The following is a 19505-nucleotide window of genomic DNA, read 5'->3' on the forward strand; positions in this document are numbered from 1 at the left end:
ACATCTGGGGAGCCCAGGTAGGGGGATTTCTTGGCACCTTGGTTAAAGACTTCCCTGCCTCGATCTGTGCTGGAGCTTCCCTGGCAGTGCCTGTCCCAGAACAGAACCAGAGGAATGTTGGCTCTGTGATCACTGCAGGTCATGGCTCTGTGTGTTAAAATTTAACTTTTGTTAAGTTTCACTTGCTCAGCAGGGAACTGTAGGAGTTTTGCCCCCAGTTTTTATTCTGAGGAGTTAGCATAAGAAAGTTATGAACCTAAATTGTAGATGTGGCTGGCATGGAAAGGTAGTGTGCAAAAGGGTGGCACTATTTGGTGGTACCAGTAATGGTTACAGAGCATTTCCAGTTACTCACCCTTGTCACCTGCTATTAAGAGAGACATGACAGTTCTGTCTGGTTATGGTGGTTTAAAGAAATGATTCTGTTGAAAGGACTTTGCAAATCTGCTGAGTTGCAAATGTTCTGAACTGGCTTTGTCTCTGTAAGTTAGAGATTTTTCTTTACAGTATCAGCTTCATGTGTGAACCACCTAATATGAGTGACTGGTAGCTGTAAAAATGAACTATTTTCAAGGATTTAGCATAATTCTTCTCTCTGTAATTCCTGTCACTCCCTGTAGTAGTTACTAAAGAAGTACAAAGTGTAATGACTTTGTCGTTTACAATTTCTGTAAGAATCCAGATGTTTGAAAAAAAGTATTTTGTTAAGAAGTAACTCGCTGGGAACATCAGTTTAATGTTGACCTTTCTCAGGCCTTAATCATCTTTAATAATTAAGATTTTCGATTAATTTTTATGATTGCTCTGTTTAAATATCAGGTTCCTGACTGCACTATGACTAAGCAGCCTGGGTGCAGAAAGAGTTCAGCATTCATACAAAACTATACTGGGGATTAAATCTTGAGCAGCAAAACTCCAATCATCTCCTGAGCCCACACAAATGCTCATATAAAGCTACATGTGTAACTTGTAAAGGGGAATCAACAATTAAATATCACCTCTCACCTCGTGCTCTCTCCAGTGTCTGTTACGTAACAGATAAAATTAATGCAAATAGCTGTTAGAAACACTGAGTACACAATCTTTGTTTTACTTACAGTTTGCACAGAAGTGGATGTATGTGTCAAGTGCTACAAAGGAGTGAATGAGGCCCCAAAAATTTCTGCCTATTAACTCCAGATGCTTTTTATTTTATGCTTTCATTTTTATTGACAGAAACATAATATTTAGAATTAAATAATCCACGTGTAAACAATTATTTTATATTGATTAGGCTTATCTCCTGAGCCTATTGAATCTTTGCAAATCTTATGCAATAGAAAAATATTCTCTGTAAGTCAACTACTATTTTTCTTACAGATGATTCATGCTGAGTGTGACAAAGTGGCAGAGGTACCTCTGGGATTCCAGCAAGCTCCTCAGTGTTGTGGTTATCTGTTAAAAACTCTCTCCAGTTGTGCTAAAAAGTTTCTCAGTTCCTATCAGTCTCAGGAAAATACTATTTTTCTAGTAATTCAAAATACTTTGGATAACTAACTTTCTGATAAGCCAGGGTCAGAATTAAACTCCAGTGCTGCATCCTTTGCATCCTGCAGCTTCCAATACCTATTGAATCCACTCTTTTTTGTAAAACATCTTTTCAGTAACAGTGTATTTCCTGAGAGGACCAGATGATTTATAAGTTAAAAATATGAAATTACTAATATATAGCATGTTATTTAAATTTACAGTTTATAATTTATATCAGTTGATCTGTATGGGCAATCTATTAGAAAATTGTAGGTAATAAGACAGAAAAGAAAGGGTGGAGGGGTTTCTGTGCTTTTGATTTTGTATTTTCTTTCTAAATGTTCCATTTAGTAAGTAATTATTCCACGTCCCCTCTACTCCACAACATAAATATTCTAACAGCTTGATATATACTCCAGTAAGAAGCTAAGCAGGTTTTCTGGATGTTACTGGTTGTTTATGGTAGTAAGGAACACAGTTGTATTTTAAAAATGCAGAAAATATAAAGCAGAATTTCTCAGTTTAGTGGAAAAAGAAATAAATAGACAATCCCATGCATTGCTGCCATAAAGCATGATTTATAAGTGAATAAAAAGGTGTAAATGTTGAATTTCATTCTTTAAATTTTCCCTTGCAGAATGAGATGTTTTCTTTTTTTGCATGAGAGGGAATAAAAGTGCATGAATTTAAAAAAAAAAAAAAAGAAAAAAAGAAAAAAAATACAGTTATTACATAGAGCAATTCCTGAGAGAGACCACAGTCTGGGCAGCTTGAGATTTTAGCCAGCTGAATTTCATTGAGAACTTGGAGAATGAGAGAAATGGCAGTTACAACATAATTTATCTTGATAACCAGAGAGAGACTCTCTTACCACATTCCCATAGTGCAAATATTTGTGTGACTGTGTTTTCTGGGTTCTTTCTTTGCCTAATCAAAATCTTTGACAGCTTTCCTGTGTGCCTTTCTAATGTGCATTTCTTCTGGGCTCTTTCTAGACAGGTATTGAAGAACGTGAAAGAAAAGCACAAAGGTTTTATTTCTCCTGTTTTATTTCCAGGGCTCCTCCTTGCCTTTACCTGCTGGGTTAGAAATGAACACACTGTGAGATAATACAAATACAGCCACAGCACATACAAAGGGTTTCAGAGAGCAGAGCTCCTAACAGAGGGGCATTATTTTGTACAAGTGATTTGGGAATATGGAAGAGGAATGAAAAGTCTTGGTTTAAACTTCTGAAGTTACTCAGGATTTTGTGGAGTGTTGAATCCAAATGTTTGATATTAAATTGTTCAAATCTAAAAGCTAGTTAAGGGACTTTGCAAAGGCGTGTCATTCTGTCAGTGATCAAATGTACAGAAGAATATATCTGATGTCAAAATGGATGAAAATTCATAATGAATATATCTGAGTTTCACAGGGCTTTCAAGAAGTGAGAAAAATCAAAAACCTGGGTGAGTATGTGTGGGTTTGAATTTAACTTCAAATATGAAAATAATTTCAAGATTAAAAAAGAATCTTTGAACAGCTGTGGCGTGTCAAGGGCTTGAGTGGATAAAGAGGAAATAAGCCAACAGCAACTGAATATTTGTAAGGATTTAAAATATTATATAAATAACAGTGCCGTGTCTCAGAGCACAGCAGGGATGTGAGGGGCAGGTTTGGACAGTGGTCTGTGGTGGGGTTCCAGTGGAGCTCTTTCCCCCAGTGTTGTGGCCCCTGGCCAGGGGAGTTGTCCTGAGTCCCCTCCTGAGGCTCAGCCAGCCCTGTAAGTGCTGCCTGGGGAAGGACACGGCTGGTCCTGGTCACAACTGCTGCTGGCACAGACCCGGGGACACCTTGGAGCACAGCGTGTACACAGGAGCCATTTAAATGCAATTTATTCTCAAGAGACAAAACACTATTATAAATTCTCACTAGTAGAGAAAAAGTGCTGTGCTGGAGGCTTTTCCTCAAGCTTCTCAGGAAATACTTGGTGCTTATTTTAGCACTGAGAGGCCAACAATCATAAAACTGTGTTTTACCAAGAGGCAAGGCAGGGAAGGTAGTCAGTGTCACAAATTATCTTCTTATCACATTCAGGTTTGCTGTCCCACAGAGTTTTTCCAAACTCCACATTTGCAAATTCCATTATAGCAATCAAAAATTCTCTTTTAGCAATCTGGAATTTGTCCCCTTCCCTTGTGAAGCCAAATGAGAGGGAATTCTCTGTGTATTTCCAGTTACCACAGAACTTTTTGTTTTACAGAAGTCTTTAGAATTCTTTTAGAATTTCCTTTCTTTTTGAATAATTTTTTAAGGAAATTTAATGAATTTGTCTTTCAGGGAGGGGGAGGATCTTTAATTCCTGCTAATATAATTGTATCAAATATAATATACTTTCATAATAATAATGAAATGTTAGAATGGAGTAGAGAGATAGTGGCAATAGCAGACTGAAAAACTGTAATACTAAAATTGTATAAGAGGCCTACTCATTATTTACAGTCAGTTTGATGTTATCAGAGATTCTCAATACAGAAACTGTAGCAGGAAACCCAGAGCTGATTTTTACAGAACCATCTTATACATTCCTTACAATACAGTTCCCAGATATTATGAAGAACCAAAAGGGAAAAAAGAGAAAAGAAAAATGTGTTGCTGTTTGGTGGGGGTTTTTTTGTTCCTTTTTTGTTTTGTTTTGTTTTGGTTTGGGGGTTTTTGAGGGTGTTTTGGTTTTTTTGTTTTGGGGTTTTTTTTCATGAAAGGGTGGAACTTTCCTTTCAAAAAGATGAAATGCATAATAATAATAATAATAATAAAATAGCAGACTTGTTGAGGCAAACACATTGAAGTCATTCAGAAAAATAACTGCATGACATCATGGGAGAAAGATAGAACCAAAAAAGGACAAGTTTTGTTGGCCAAATAGCTTCTATTCATCCCCAAAGAATTTGTCCTACACACACAAGAATGGGGAGAAAGAAAGAAAGAAATAAAACCTTCATCCTTGGAAGCTCACAAAACACAAATATGTTGTCCCAGATAGAAAAGGTCAAGAAAGTAAAAAAATAAAATAAAGCCATGACTCTAATCAGGAATGCTCACTGAGAAATACTGACTTGTGCTTAAAAAAGCAGAGCTGAAAGTTCCTCCCAGTAATCCAAAGAACTGCTGGAGCCATTGTGAATCACTGTATGCTCTTGTTATCTTACATTTTCAGCAAACTAGTATTTGCATATAAAAGGATGATTTTGGACACATTTTTCTATCTTGATCGCTCAGAGCTGCAGGAAGAGTTTTCCACCCTTATGAATTCAGCAAGGTGATTCCCAGGCACTTGCTTGGCACTAGGAAATTTGAGAGGCACGAGCTGCTCCCCAGGCTGATCTGTGCCCTATAGCTTATCCTGCTCTTAGGCAGATAGTGGTGTTGTCTGAACTGACCCACCTAGTTCAGGAGGAAATGAAGCATTTGGGTTCAGAAGGCTTCCAGGACCAAAGCACTACATAATCTCAGGTCTTATGCCCCTTGACATATCCAGGCTACTTTGAAATAAATGCTCTGCTGAATACAATGAGGGAAATCTTGCTCTTCTCCCACAGCCCTCTTTATCTGCCCTGTTTCTTTACCTGTCCTATTATTATTTTGTGGCTTTCTGTATTTCAAGGGCATCTCTCTCTGGACAGAGATCTGCTACCTGCCCCTCTATTGCCTCTGCAGTGTCTAGTGATGGCCAGTTGTCATTCCTCCTGTTGATAGCAATTTTCACATCATGTAGTTCAATCCTCTATCTTTATTAGAAATCTTATTTGTCCTTGAATGTGTGCAATATTCATAAAAATGAATTTATTATCAAATTAACATATAAAAGTCCTTGAAACTGGTATTTTTGAAGATGTTGTTAAACTTATGAGCTATGTTAGTCACAGCATTCTCCTTTTATCAAACAGAATGAAGGAGCTGCTCTTGTTGAGAAGAAAAGAGAACAGCGAAAAAAAAGGTGTCAGAAGTTTACAAAAGCAGGAAGGTAATATCAATAGGGAACTGACTGTGTTATCTGAAGGGTGAAAAGGAACTGGTTTAAATGGATACACTGGACAACACTAGGATAGTTTGGTACCTTGTAGTGCACATATATAAATAATTAGATTTATTTTCCTGAATCAATTCAGCGGTGCCTTCAGAAGGTGATTGCAGGTCAAAACAGCATTATTGTCACACAGGAATGTGGTTTCCAGAATAACACCTAAGGCTTCACAGGTATACTGGTGATTAAGAGCAGATTTGCTGACTTCCTGGCCTATAGACTTTGATAAGTTTTATTGATAAAATAATGACATAGAGTATTTGAGACACTTTTAGCTTTGTGATTTAAAACCAAACAACAGTAGTCCTAAAGCTCTAAAACACTAGAGAGGAAGTGCCATTCTTAAAGAAATTCACTTAGGTTATGAAATTTGCTCTTTGAGACCATGCAGAGCTTTAAGGCAGCAGACCAAATGAGACTGAAAATGGGCCATAATGATGAGCAGTGCCATTTGAATGTTTTACACTCCCAATATGAGGAGTAACGTGAGATTTCTAAACTTTTGGGCACAAGCTTTGCACTGTGGAAACATGGTGTTATTGTTACCAATACTTTTGGTTCCATTTATTTATATGCATGTGTGCATTTAAAATCACAGTTGTACTGTGGTATATATATACGTATATCATAGGCACTTCATGTGTGTACTCCTAAGGAAAAGTTTAAATGTCAAGGGACATTTCTTACTTGTGAAGAATGTGAGTTGAACCTTTCCAGCATTTTTTTTTGGTAAGACAAGGTGCATCCTTCATGTGACTGTTAGAGGGAGGTGAAGTGAGATTACCTTACACACATTCAGGTGAAAGCTACATTTAGCTGGAAAATTGAAGAGTAAATGTTAGTTTAAAATAACTTTTTTTTTGCTACCATTAGGCTTACAAAAAGTTCCTGTAGTAGCAATGTTGTTGCCATGATAGTCTTCAGTGCTGCATATGTGCTACACAGTACAAATTGGCCTACTGCCTGTAGGCTTACATTTGGTATGCAGCTGTCTGTAGTTCTGAAGGATTAGTTTTAGGGAATTTCCAATTAAAAACAAAAAACAAACCACATTAATTTCAGAGCTATGAGTTGTGTCTATTCAAATATCGGTCTCTGACGGACCAGTTCCCTGGTAATTTCTGTGACCAGAGCCTGTTCTTCTGATCCTTGCTCAAGAGAGTTTTTATCTCTTCTCTAACAATGTTCTCACCCCACCTTTTAAAAAATTGGCTATTTAGTCTCAGTTAGTTACTCAAGAGGCCCTCAAGAGTCAATCCCCACCCAGTGAATGGGCACCTTTTTTTTCCCCTCAAGTAATCACTTCCAGGAGGCAGCTTTTCTGCCTTCCATCTCTTTCCTCAGATTGTACAGACAGTGTAGATTTAGAGAAACAATATTTTTTGCATGTCTACAGAAAATTAACCCCCCGAATCGTGATAGAAATGCTGCTTCTTGTTGTTTTCTTACCCTGATAGAAAGCACTGAGAAAGTCTTCCAATGAGTATTTTCTGAAGGCAGAGTCCTCATTAGAAAGCCCACATGAAATAGGCTTATGTGGTAGCAACTAAAAAGAGAAAAAGACTTTTTCTTTTGCACTGTCCAGAATGAATTCCACATCCTTGTTTCTGTAATTCACTCTAAAAATGTGATTGAATGACCCTGCAGATTGACTTAGTAAATTGTCATCTAAATGCATTGAGCAAAGAAGTGTTTACTGTAACAGTCCAGAAATGTAATAAATGTAATAGTTAATCCCTTACAATTCAGGTCCAAAAATTACATTCTCATAATTGAACCATATTCATCTTTCTACACAGATTTGTCATATTTAGCAGGAGATCTAGGGAGAAAAACACAGCTTTCTATCTCAATCTTCAGTAAGAAAAAAGGCAGTTGTAGTGGGGCATTAAAAAAAAAAAGAGTCATGACAATTTTTTTTTCATTTAGATACAAAGAAACCCCACACCACAAAGGTATTCAAGGTCTGTATTAAGGAATAACTTTCAAAAACTTATGTTTTGGATTCTTTCAACTGCCATCACTTTAGAGAGTGATTACCAAAATGAGAAAATGATACACGGAGAATAAATAGAAGAACATTCAGTGTTTCATTTTTTGGCATCATTAGTACATTTTAGATGGCATGTACTTGTAAAAATCAGAGCAGGCCGTTGGAATTTGGATTAAATTATATGTTTTATTTCTTCCAACAGAGAGAAATTAAAACAAATCCTGTGTAAGCTGGTTTGAGTTCAGCATTTCGCAACCGATGTGGTTAAGTAAGTACTGAACTAACCTATACACTGTGTGTCAAATCTTTTCTTATAAACTAATGCTTCTGAGTATATAAAAAGCACTTCTTACTGTTATGTTCCAAATGGCCTATGTGGTAATACATAAAATAAACATCCATAGAGAAAAACCACTTTTAGTTTCAATGGCTTGTAGATTGAAGTTAAAAAGAAATCCAAAACTCCCTGCAACAAGCAATTAATTTTAAGCCATGAGACTAATAAAACAATGGCAAGTATGCAACCTGCCTCACAGAAAGATGATTTAATGTCCCTACTGCTCTAAAAAATACAGTTTCACCTGTTGCAAAGCTTGTCTGAAATCCATGTATTTTTGAATTATCAAAATATGCCTTGGTATAAAAAGCTCAAGGTTTTATTTTTTTTTTTAAAGTCATGTGCAACTATAAAGGTTTTGCTTCTGTCCATTGGAATATAAATAACAGTTTTCATAACTCATGTGACAATGTTATTGTAATGGATTTTAGGCAGGAACTGATTGTGTTTTCTTTTTTTTAAACCTTTTGAGGATTAGCAGTAGGAACAGCAAATTTTTAATAATGATGCCATTAATAACACATTTTTTAATAACATGGAAGATTTTAAAATGTTTAGTAATAGGATAATAAGAACTTGAATGTTGTGGAGGATGGTCAAAAAGGAAGGAGACAGTGGAACACAAAACTGCTACAGAAATTAATCTGATGGAGCTGTAAAGGGTAGTCGTGCGTGTTAAAGACAATATAAGGTCAAGAAGAAAAATGGAGAAACAAATCCGTTTTAAAAGCACTTAATCAAATTAAATGTCTTTTACTGTTACAAACTGCAAAGGACAGGTGAACTTTCCTGTGACTTAACTGCAAATATTACTTTTATTCAGGGATCCAACTCACTTCTCTTTCACTAAGTGTAAAAATAAAAAAATGTAGAATAAATTAAGAAAAATAATTTGCAGTCATCCAGAAGATAAGCAGAAGGTGAGTAACAGGATGGATTTGTGAACAGCAAACCATGGTAAGCAAGTCTGATTTCCCTCTACAACAGAGGAGCTGCTTTTCTGAATGAGGGGTAGGCAGTTGTATATTTTAATTTTAATAAGGCTTTTGAAAAATGTCTCAACATTCTTATAAACTATCTAGGGAAATGCAATCTAGGTCATACATTAAGGGCTGTATGCCAGATTGAATTTCCCCCTCCAAATGATGTGATTAAGAACATTGTGCAAGTTGTGAGATGTCACATCTCACACGAGATGGTACCACGTCGCCTCTGAGAAAGGCGGTGGCTTCTCACACACATCCCTGCCGGTGTGCTGGGATTCCTGTTGTCGGGGAGAGCACGGGGAAAGAGGCAGAAATGTAGGATGAGAGTGCTGAAACAAGCTCAGAGAGGCTGAGCTGTTCCTCCCAGCCAGCTTTATTAGCTCTCCTGATGACAACTGCAAGGGCTACTGTAAACACAATATTTATGGAATGCGGTCTCCTTTGAACAGGTACAGTACAACTCTGCACCTGCCTTCTGGCCTTCCTTGCTGGAAATTTGTGCATAGTGTTTTGTGTTACTCTTGCTGTAGATATAGTGGTGGTTGAAAAGTACTCAAAAATTAGGGTCGACTTGGTGGGACTTTGCAAAGGGGTCTTGTACATATATTTTTTCTGGTTTGGTGTCTTGAATGCTAGAATTGAATGTTAGAACATAATTACTAAAGAATCACAAGACAGAGGAGCTCCCAGTTTGCACAAAAAAGTGGTTGATTAGGTCATGAGACACAGCACTGTGGAAACCTTTTTCCACTTGGTCCACAGCAAGTGGAAATGCTCAGCAGTGAAAATGTAAAGAGCTGCATATGGAGTCACTGCTGACAGCTTGAGAAACAACAGGTGATAATGAATCAGCACCAACAGCTAACTGCTCATTCTCTGCTCAACTGTCAGAACAGCAAAGCTTGGCTTAGAAGTACAAGAATTAATTAGTCGATGTCAGGAATAGAAGCAATGATGGTTAATGTGCCACCTGGGCGTATTCATGTCCACTGAAGGCAGTGGATGGTGCTGATATCATCACCAACAGAGAGCAGGACAGAACCAAGCAGCAAACTAAGAGTGACCTGGCTTTGCTTCTGAGTTTGTTTTGGAGGTAGATCAGGAGCAGAGTTCTCTGTCTGCTGAACAACTCTGATCTGTTACTCATCAACTAAACAAGCCAAAACAGAATTAAAACAAAGCAACTCACCACCTCCAAATGGAGTGTGGGTGTCAGCTCTGCTCAGCTATTCACTCCAGAGTGAACCTGTCAGCCTGCACGTCCTGACAGTCCTATCGCTGCATGGGGGAAGAGGATCAAAGGAAAACCTACTGAGAACAACACAGATGAAGTCTTCTGGAGTCCTCAACTCCGAGCATTTCTTGCATGTGAGAGCAAGAAAAGAATCTTTGTGTAAAGTTGAAAAATACTTCCATTGCACTAAGGAAGAAGTGTTCTTCTGTTAACAACCCTTCATTCAGTGATTCACAGACCGTGTCTCATCCCACATACTTTAGGTACTGCTTTGTACCTTTTGAGTGCAGTCATCTTAAGGTCCTGTGTCATCATCAGAAAGTTACTTTCAGAGTGAGTTACTTTTCAGGACTCAGCCTTCCTAAAGTCTGAGTTGCCTCTGGAAGTAGCTCTCTTTGTGGCTTGGAATCACTCCACAGCTGGAGCTGATGTGATCTCAGTGAGAGGTGCTCTTGACAGGTATGGGATACATCTGGCACAAAAGGCTTCTCAGCTTATCTCCACACAAATGCAACAGCTGTATTTCCCCTCAAGTCCCTCCTGTCCCAGAGCTACAGCAATGAACAGGTGTGAAGGGATTGTGACAAAAGTGTGTCACAAGCAGAATGTTCTCAGCTCTGGCTATGCTGTGCCAGTAGATAAACTTCTGTCCAGCATAAGAATGAAAAACTGTGTTTGGCCAGATCTACAGCAGACAGACCCTTGGTCCATGGGATCAGTTTGGGGTATGATTGGAAGTGTGGAACTTAACAGAGTACATTTTGCTTCACTGACATGAACAGAGTCAGTGAATGACTAACATGAGCACTGGCCATGAACAACAAGCAGACTGGCCCAGACATGCTGACTGGTCATCTTTGGGGACTATCTGTGATGCTTTTTTTTAACTTTTTTTGTTTTTTACATTTTGACTACCAAGTATACACATGCTCTCCTCAATCAGCTTTCTGAGGTCTTCCTTCCTAATCATCATTTTCCAGCCACTGTTGAGATAATTAACAACAATGAACAGTAAAACTGGAAATAGTGGAGCTTGATAATCATTAATATTATTACTCTGAACTCTGTTTATTTTTTTCCCTGGATTCTTTGTAGAATTAGTCTAAGTGGTGGCATACAAGAGATAATTTTAGTAAATTACAGCAAAGCAATTAGAGAGTGAGTTTAATTTACAAGCAGACATTTTTTACTGCTATTTTCTGGGCTGCTTCATATCAAATAAAATGCTTGGTTTCTTAATTATAGGTAATAAGAAAAAGATTGGAGAAACTAATGACCAAACCAAAACATGTTTCATATTTGATCATTTAGATACAGAGACAAATTAAATTCCCTCTCATATTACAAAAATTGCATTAAAACTGCTCTTACTTACAGTATCTCTTAGTTCCATAAACGTTGTATCCTTAAAAAGAAAGTTCAGTAAAGTGGCTTAAAGTTACATGAGGTGTCGTTTAAACAGCAGAGCTCACACTGAGTGTGGCAAAGTGTCCAGGGATGTGAAGGACCTTTCAGGGAAGTTGGACTGCATTGATTTGTTGAGCTCTGAATCTAAGGACGAGCTGAATGCAGTTCAGAGGAGCAGTGAGACTTTACAAGGATGTTTTTACTTGGAATGGTTTGGTAGGAGTGTACTTAGGATCATAGAGAAAGAGTAAAGGAGCTGTGGAGTTAAGGGGAAACTCAGGTGTCCTCCATTGGGATTCCGAATTTCCTCTGCTGAATATTTGGAACTGTCTTGGAAGCAAGGGCTTTCTCACATGTTTAGTAGGTGATCCAGACATTTCTTGATGCAATAAAGCTGCGATCCTGTGCAATCTGCTCCAGGTGGACCTGTTTCAGCAGGAGGCTTGGGCTACATGATCTCCAGAGGTCCCTTCCAAGCCCAGTTGTTATGAGATGCTGTGTGACTGATGTCTGAGAGGGCCTGTCCTGCCCAGCACAGCCAGCCACAGAGCAAGGGATGATTCAGCCAAGAAAAGCCAACATTTCTTTAACACATCAGATGTAAAAGGAGGAATGGAGAAAAGCTGTGCAAAGTAAAATAAACCGTTAGCAGAAGACCCCAGAGGACTACAGTGGAGGTAAAGAGAATATAGTCAGCCTTCAGGAAATCTTGGTTAAACAACATTGGGCTGAAGGAGACAAACTGTGGCAGCAGTGTACTGGTGTGATCTGATTTAGTGACAGACTTATCTACAAACATATTGCCTAGCATGGGTAATTGTAATGACTTAAATATTAAAAATCCTAGCTAGAAATTACTACAAGACACTACAATTAATAACTCCCTTTTTAAAAATGTTGATAAAAGAACAGGGGGCAGTGAGACTGCTGTTTTTACAGGACATTAAAGGATGGCTATTAAAACTTTTTGCCCTTCACATTAGTATTTTGAATTATGCAAATTATAGTTCTGTGCTTCCCTCCAAAGGTCTGTAGGCAATAAGATTTCTCCTTCCAAATGTTAATTTTTTTTTCTTTAAAGAATGTGTGTACATGATTAAACCAAGCTCGCCCTTCTACCTAGTTTTTAGAGAAGCAGCATCTTTCTATTGGTGTATTATAGGAATAAAGCTCCCTCCCCCTTCACAGGAGATGGCACAATTCAGAAGTTGTTTCAGAACATACTCAGTTTAATTACAGGATCAGTGAACACAGCAACGTTTTCTTGGCAACAGGTAGAAAAGCTGGCAGTTACTCAGTTTCTCTGGAGCTGTTTCTTGGCATTACATCGCTGCATTAGAAACTTGGATTTCATTTCTTACTTTGTTTTTCTGTTCCCCTGCTTCATTTCCTCTTTATCAGTTTTTTTTCTAGTGGTACATAAAAATAACATGCTGCATTCTTTGTTCTGAAGAAAGAATAAACTCAGTTGCTTTTTGAATTCATAAACAGTGGTGGGATGTGGTAAGAATCCTGTGCATATACATATGCATTATCTCATAATAAATAAGGGAGCTAAATGAAGACCATGCACAGCTTGGAGAAGTGTAGAATGTTAAACTGATATAATTATCATTGCTGAACTTATATATTAAAATGTATTACATGCATAAGAAAAAAAATCAGTTGGGTTTCTCATGTAAAACTACTGGTACATGAGGCAAGAGAAAACCCTCAGGGCAGAAAGAGAGAGAACAGCCAACAGTACTTGTGACTTATGCTGGTGTTTAATCACTGCAGCCTTACTGCCTTATTGAGTGCCCCATGAAGTTCATTTCTATTGATCACTGCATACACTAAGTTGAATTTAATACTTGGAAGTAGATATACTAATAGCAGTATTTTCAGAGAAAATATATTTTTCTCCTTCCCTTGTCCCTTTGAGAGATGAAACAAAACAAACAACAGAAACAACTGAGGAGTTACTGCTGACTGAGGAGAATGATGATGTAAGTCCTGTGTATCTTCACTTGACAGAAGAGCATAATTTTCCAAATTTTGCAATTCAGATTGCTAGGATTTTAATACTTTAATGTAGTCATACATAGAGAATATGAAGAATTAATTAACAATCTGCACTGGATCCCTGATGGAGCTCTCTGGGTAAAAATGTGCTTAATAATATCTGAGAGAACTTTTAGGAAATTATTTGTATATCTGTCTAGCACTCAAAATCATCTCACTTTTGCTATATTCTTACCTTTATTTTTATCATCATTCCTTTTAAAGCGTTTTAATAGTAATTTGCTTTTCATAAATAAAAAATTGTATTTTTGCTCAGATACATCATTATTTTTGTGTTTGTACACCATATGGAAGACACAAACAGACAGATTCTTCTTAGGAGCATGCCATGCCTGCACTCTGGCCTTAAAATTTTAGTTCATTTTTGTAACTCTGTGCAAACTCAGTTCATCCAAAATTAAAAAACAACATTGGAAATAGTTTTTTTTCTGTCATCTTTTCCATTTATTTATGCCATTGTACGACAGTAACTGAATGTAGCTCCCACTAATTGACATCATGTACCTCAGCACTTCTGGTCACAGTTTCTCATTCTACAGTTTCTGGTGTAGGGTTGGAAGGAGTACCCAGATAAAGTCACTTTTTTGAAGTTTTTTTGTCTTAGGAAGTAAATTTGCCACATTGCTGAAGTAAAATATTTAATTTCTATTTTGAGGTCTGCAAATCAGAATGTAGGGCAATGCTTTATTTGGTTAAGATGTTATGCTGTGTTTTGTTGAATTCAGAGCTTTAGAGTTGGGTTTTTTTCTTCTATGAATTGTGAAGCAGGCACATTTGTACCCTTCCCTAAAAACAAAACAAAATATTTTCAGAGGCAATGAGGAACAGGACAAAAAGAGTTAACAATCAAACAATGACAGCTTCTGGAGAACTTTATACTTCTCCTCTAAACATTCATCACAGCAGTAGCCTAAAATTTTAGTTTAAATTTTTGCATGATTTTATAAGACTTTCCAGTGTTTTTCAGCAAATCTGGAAAGGATACATTAAGGTTTTTTCCAAAAGTGTTGCTTATCTATGTCTAGCTCTCACTTAAGTGGCTTGAGCTTATCTCTAACAAATGATGGGTTTTTAGGACCGAGATGGCATCGCTCTCTACCCATACATTCTAGATTTTCTGCACAATTTCTGTATAGTGTACTGTCAGAAAAACAATAGAACTAGAGAATGTTTCTGTGTCTGCAGAGACACCTTCACTCCAGAGAAAGATCCTCTTTATCTGATAAAGTACATAGGAAATATTAAATTCAATGCTCAGCACCCTGTGTCTTCAAATAGCTTATTGAATCAGGTTGGTATTACTTAGAGTCATTTCCTGAACTTGGGTGCTAAATTATGCATGGGTCTTGGAAGCAAGACCCATGTTCAGCTACTCACTTGCTCAAGTGTGTCACTAAATCATGCCTCAAAAAAGGGCTGTACCGAACCTGTATGATATTTTGTGTATTTTTAAAATTTGTAAATATCTGAATACAGTACCTGAATTTGATTTCGAAGGATTTGTTATGCCACGGGTTTTAGTTCTCTTTGAGAACTCATTCTTTGGAGCGCTCAAAGAGGGATTTCCTATTTAATGCCACTTTTAGTAGTATTCTTCTCAAATTTGTCAGCTTTGGAAATAATATGAAAGCCGTGTCTTGGATTTGCTCCTTTCATCTTGTTTCTTCTTTTCCTCTTGACTGCATTCTTATGTTACAGTTTATATGGTGATGAATGTGAGAGTAACGCCTGGTGATTTTGACTCACTTTGGATGAGAAGTATGAAAGTAACCACCAGTGAGTTTGACTCACTTTTGATTTCCTTTCAGGGCTTTTTGCTTTTCTTTTCAGGCTTAATCACTATTATTGTAAAAATATTTGTTGTCTCCACAAAAGTTCCCAGATGATTTTGACTATGCCTTGGGCGTGTCGTGTAATGGACCCACACACACACATGGTTAATTAACTGCCAGTTAAGTACAGAACTTATTTTCTCCAAATATAAAATATAGTTTTATCCTGCCGTGCTGTGCCACACTTAAAATACTCTTTGTGGAATTTACTCAATCTTTATTTAGATGTGTTAATCCTGGTAAAAATGCAAAAATATTTTTGGTAGCTAAGCTTAATGAGGTAATAATTACTCATTCTTGTTTAACTTCTGCTAGATTCAGTATCTAAATTTGGGGCACGAATATAAAATCTTTCCTGTGCCCACATTTCCAGTTTTAAAGTACTTAGAAGAATCCAGACTTATTCCAGCAATTTTCTGTACTATAAATCCAGAATGAATATTCTGTTTCCACTTTCAAGTGTTAAAAAATAATTTCTTTTTTTCTTTCTAAGGTCTTTATCTTATTTATTTCTAACAGAATACTCATTTAGTCACATGGCCTTTGTGATGACTTCTTAGTAGTGTGTACTGTTGCAGAGGTTCTAAGTTTGCAGAGTAGAGGCTTACTCTTAGTCTGGTTCTCTTACAGTTTTCTCATATTAAATATGAGAAAAAAGCTCTTTCTGAACTGAAATCATGGGCATTATTTATAGCTTAATTTAGATCCATGTAATGTAGAAAGCAAGCAAATTTGTTTCCAGTTTTTCACATTGATAATTTTCAGTCTGTTTTATATTTTTCATAACCTTTTTAATGTGTTGTCTTCTATTAGCTGAGTTGTATTATTGCCATTCACAACATCAAGCCACATGAGAGTGAGAAACAGAGGACGGAAAGGAAAAGTAAGAATAAACAACTTATAGTCTTAATAATTCTTAATCAGCTACTGCTTTTGATACTTTAAACATGGTGATAATTAATGTGGAAAGCTCTGGAAGCCTTGGTAAGCTCGCTTGATCATCTGAAGAATGCCGGGACTTATTAGGGAAAGTTCATGATTCATACCCAAGGATTAAGCCAAGAGAATCTTGTGACCTAAGCAGCCTGGCTCTCCAGTGGTAAAAATGGGATTTTCTTATCTTACACAAAATAATAATTGAGACAGAGAGCAGGGATGGAAGCAGACAGTACACATTGATTTAAGAGTGAGCAATACTTGGTGTGGAGAGAAATTGCCGTTTTGGCAAATTGTTGGTATCATGATGGAAATATAAAGTTAAACTATAGTACATGAAGTGTTCCACAGGGATGAATCAGAGCATTCTTGAGACACAGTAAAGATGAGAATTCTAACATGAAATGGGAGGGTCTTTTATGTTCAATGGCTGAGTTATCCTTAAAAAATGTTTAGTCATTTGCCTGATACTGGGAAATCGCTCTTCCCAATCGCTTAAACCCAAACACACGAACATGTGTCACAGTGCAGTGACACAGTCAGCACTCAAAGCTACTGGGTGCAAGATTTGGGTGATGACATGAAATTTAAACTTATTCCTAATAGTAAACATTGACCTGACAGAGTCAGTCAGCTTCAATTTCCACTACTGAGTTAATAATTTGACTTTTGATTTGTATGTTTGGAATCCTGAAAAAAAGACCTTTGAAATATGAGCAGTGAAGGATGTGCTGGGTAAGGGAGCATTGCAAACCATCTCCATGAGACAGCCACATAAACAAATGCTAATCCCTTTGCTGAACTCATTGACATAAACCATCTTGGTCATATTTAGATGCCTTGCCACCTCTGTCCTTCTCTCTTCTTCCTTTTTTTTAGTGCTCTATCTTACTGAAAGGGAAAATGAAAATACAAAAGCCAGCCATCATTGCTGTTTAATTGGAATCTGATTCCCAAGTATGAGAGAAATAAAACACTGCTGGTTTGGTGTAACTCCCATCTTTTCATATTGTTTTCATTCCCTTTTAAGAATGGATTAATATCAGCAGGGAAAAATGTAATCATTGTGTACATCTGATGATCCTGTTGGCTTCTTTAAAAGTCATCCTCTTCCTCAGCCTCCACAGTGCAGAAATCCCTGGCAGGCACTGAGGGAAGTTTCAGTGGTGGCCTTTGTGGGAACTGCATAGGTGGGGTCAGAGCAAACTCCCTCCTGTGCAATCTTTGTGTGGCACAAATCAGTCACAAGCAATGATGGTGTAAGGGCCACACTCATTCTAATAACATCAGGGGTTTGGATTGAGTTCTCTGGAGGAAATCAGACATTTAAAGCTTTTTGCAAAGAGATCATTTGTAGGAAAAATTTCCCATCATTACACTCCTGTGCTCAGTTGCAACATCTCCAGTTCATGTTTATTCAGACCTTCCTTTGCTATCCTTGAGTTACAGTTGAAATAAAACAGATTATACAGTGGGAAAGTATAATCCATAGCAGTACATACAGTAAATTCCATTAGTACTATAAATTATATCTTTGCTATTATTAGCTAAAGATGCCTCATTTATTAGCATTTATTCGTGTAATCAGTGTATGTAAGACAGGGGACCTGCCCCAGAGAAAAGTGGGCACTAGAACAATTGTGAGAATTATACAGTCCTTCAAAAATCTGTGGTTTGTATTGGAAAAATATTCTATGTTTTCTACTCATGTCAGAGTTATACTCAGTGTGAACACTTAAAACTCATATACATAATCCTGACATTTGTATGGACATGAATTATCTCCGCTTTCAACACAGCTTTGAATAGCAGAATAGAATATTTTACCCATAGGAAAAGCAATAAGCAAAAAAAGGATTAGGAAAAAATTTAGGTATTTTAATTTTCCCATAAACATTGCAAAACAATAGCCAAATATATTTATTTTCTGCTGAGTAAAAAGAATTAAAAATCCTCAGTTCTACACAGCATTGTATCCAGGCAGCTCCATTCCTCTGTGGAGTTCCACCAATTGAATTTATTCAATTCAGATTACAGATCTGCTTGCAAAAGTGCACTTTGCACAGGGAAGGATATTGCATTTATATATCATAAATAAAAACTACTTCTACAATGTTATTTAGACTTAGGATTTAGATTTTGGAGCCAAAGCCACCTCTATACTTACAGCGAGACTTTGGCTCTGTGTAGTGAATACCACCCATGGATATGGAAAGCAATGAACACAGGCTTACAGACCAGGAAAAATGCCAGATAAGATGAAACTATTTTAAATATTAGATGTAAGGAACACATTTTTAAAAAATAATCACAGAATTCTATCACCTGAAACAGGAAAACAGTTTTATTTAAAGTAAATATAATTGAAAGTCTTGCTGTGACATGGACCGTGTGTTCTCTGACACAAAAGTTCTCACAGTAGAAGACCGACCAGAAGACAAACTCTGGAATATTGACAAGAGCTCTATAAAAATGCAATAAAATTCAAGTTTATGAGTTTTTATATAGCTTCAAAGAGAAATTATTTATCAATGCTGAAGTTCCACAAGCAAGTAAAACTGGTTTTCTTTCAAAAAATAAAGTAAAATGAAGGCATAATGTAATATTTAGGAATATTTATACAGCCAAAAATACATAAATGTAGTACCTTACATTTATTTTGACATTCAGGTTCAATACTCAGGATTTAATATCTGAAGATATGAGATTTAACATATGTTACTGTAATAGACCCATGTGTGTTTTCAATTATCTACATACAGTCAGCACAAAACATATTTTCATATATGAGATTATTTTTCTTCTGATTTTGCATGCCTCGATTTTGAAATGTATTTTTGAATATTTTGAACATTCCCAACTCCCTGATGAGAGCTGGACTGGATACTTCCCCAGGAACGGGGTCTTTTTACACTCCAGGGTAAAAGAGAGTAAAGACTTCAGTATGACTGGGGAAGGGGGAAGAGAGAAGTACAGTGGAAGATGATTTTGGTCAAATATTTCTTTTACAAACATAATATTCTTCAATATAGCTTGTAAGTAGAACATGAAATCGAGTGCTATAAACCCCTGAAAGTTATATATTGAAATAGTTACCTTAAGTCATTTTATTCTCTGCCCCTTTATGAATGATACCACTAT

The 19505-nt window shown here is 36.9% G+C and overlaps 2 long non-coding RNA genes across 3 annotated transcripts in view; both read left to right on the top strand.

Annotated features, from left to right (window-relative positions):
• The window catches only part of LOC108494410, an 18060-nt gene extending 17151 nt beyond the window's left edge, over window positions 1-909 (top strand). The window contains exon 3 of the long non-coding RNA XR_001873839.1: window positions 820-909. This is a non-coding gene — a long non-coding RNA (uncharacterized LOC108494410). The remainder of the gene's footprint in view (window positions 1-819) is intronic.
• Window positions 910-5181: 4272 nt separating this feature from the next.
• Window positions 5182-19505, top strand: part of LOC108494409 — a 36083-nt gene continuing 21759 nt past the window's right edge. Inside the window, exons 1-4 of one of the 2 annotated variants that reach the window (XR_001873837.1) lie at window positions 5182-5515; window positions 7771-7836; window positions 15295-15372; window positions 16242-16311. This is a non-coding gene — a long non-coding RNA (uncharacterized LOC108494409). The remainder of the gene's footprint in view (window positions 5516-7770; window positions 7837-15294; window positions 15373-16241; window positions 16312-19505) is intronic. The other variant, XR_001873838.1, reaches the window with a different exon arrangement.

Source organism: Lepidothrix coronata, unplaced genomic scaffold (genome assembly GCF_001604755.1).
Source record: "Lepidothrix coronata isolate B3197 unplaced genomic scaffold, Lepidothrix_coronata-1.0 Scaffold24, whole genome shotgun sequence".
Taxonomy (NCBI): Eukaryota; Metazoa; Chordata; class Aves; order Passeriformes; family Pipridae; genus Lepidothrix; species Lepidothrix coronata.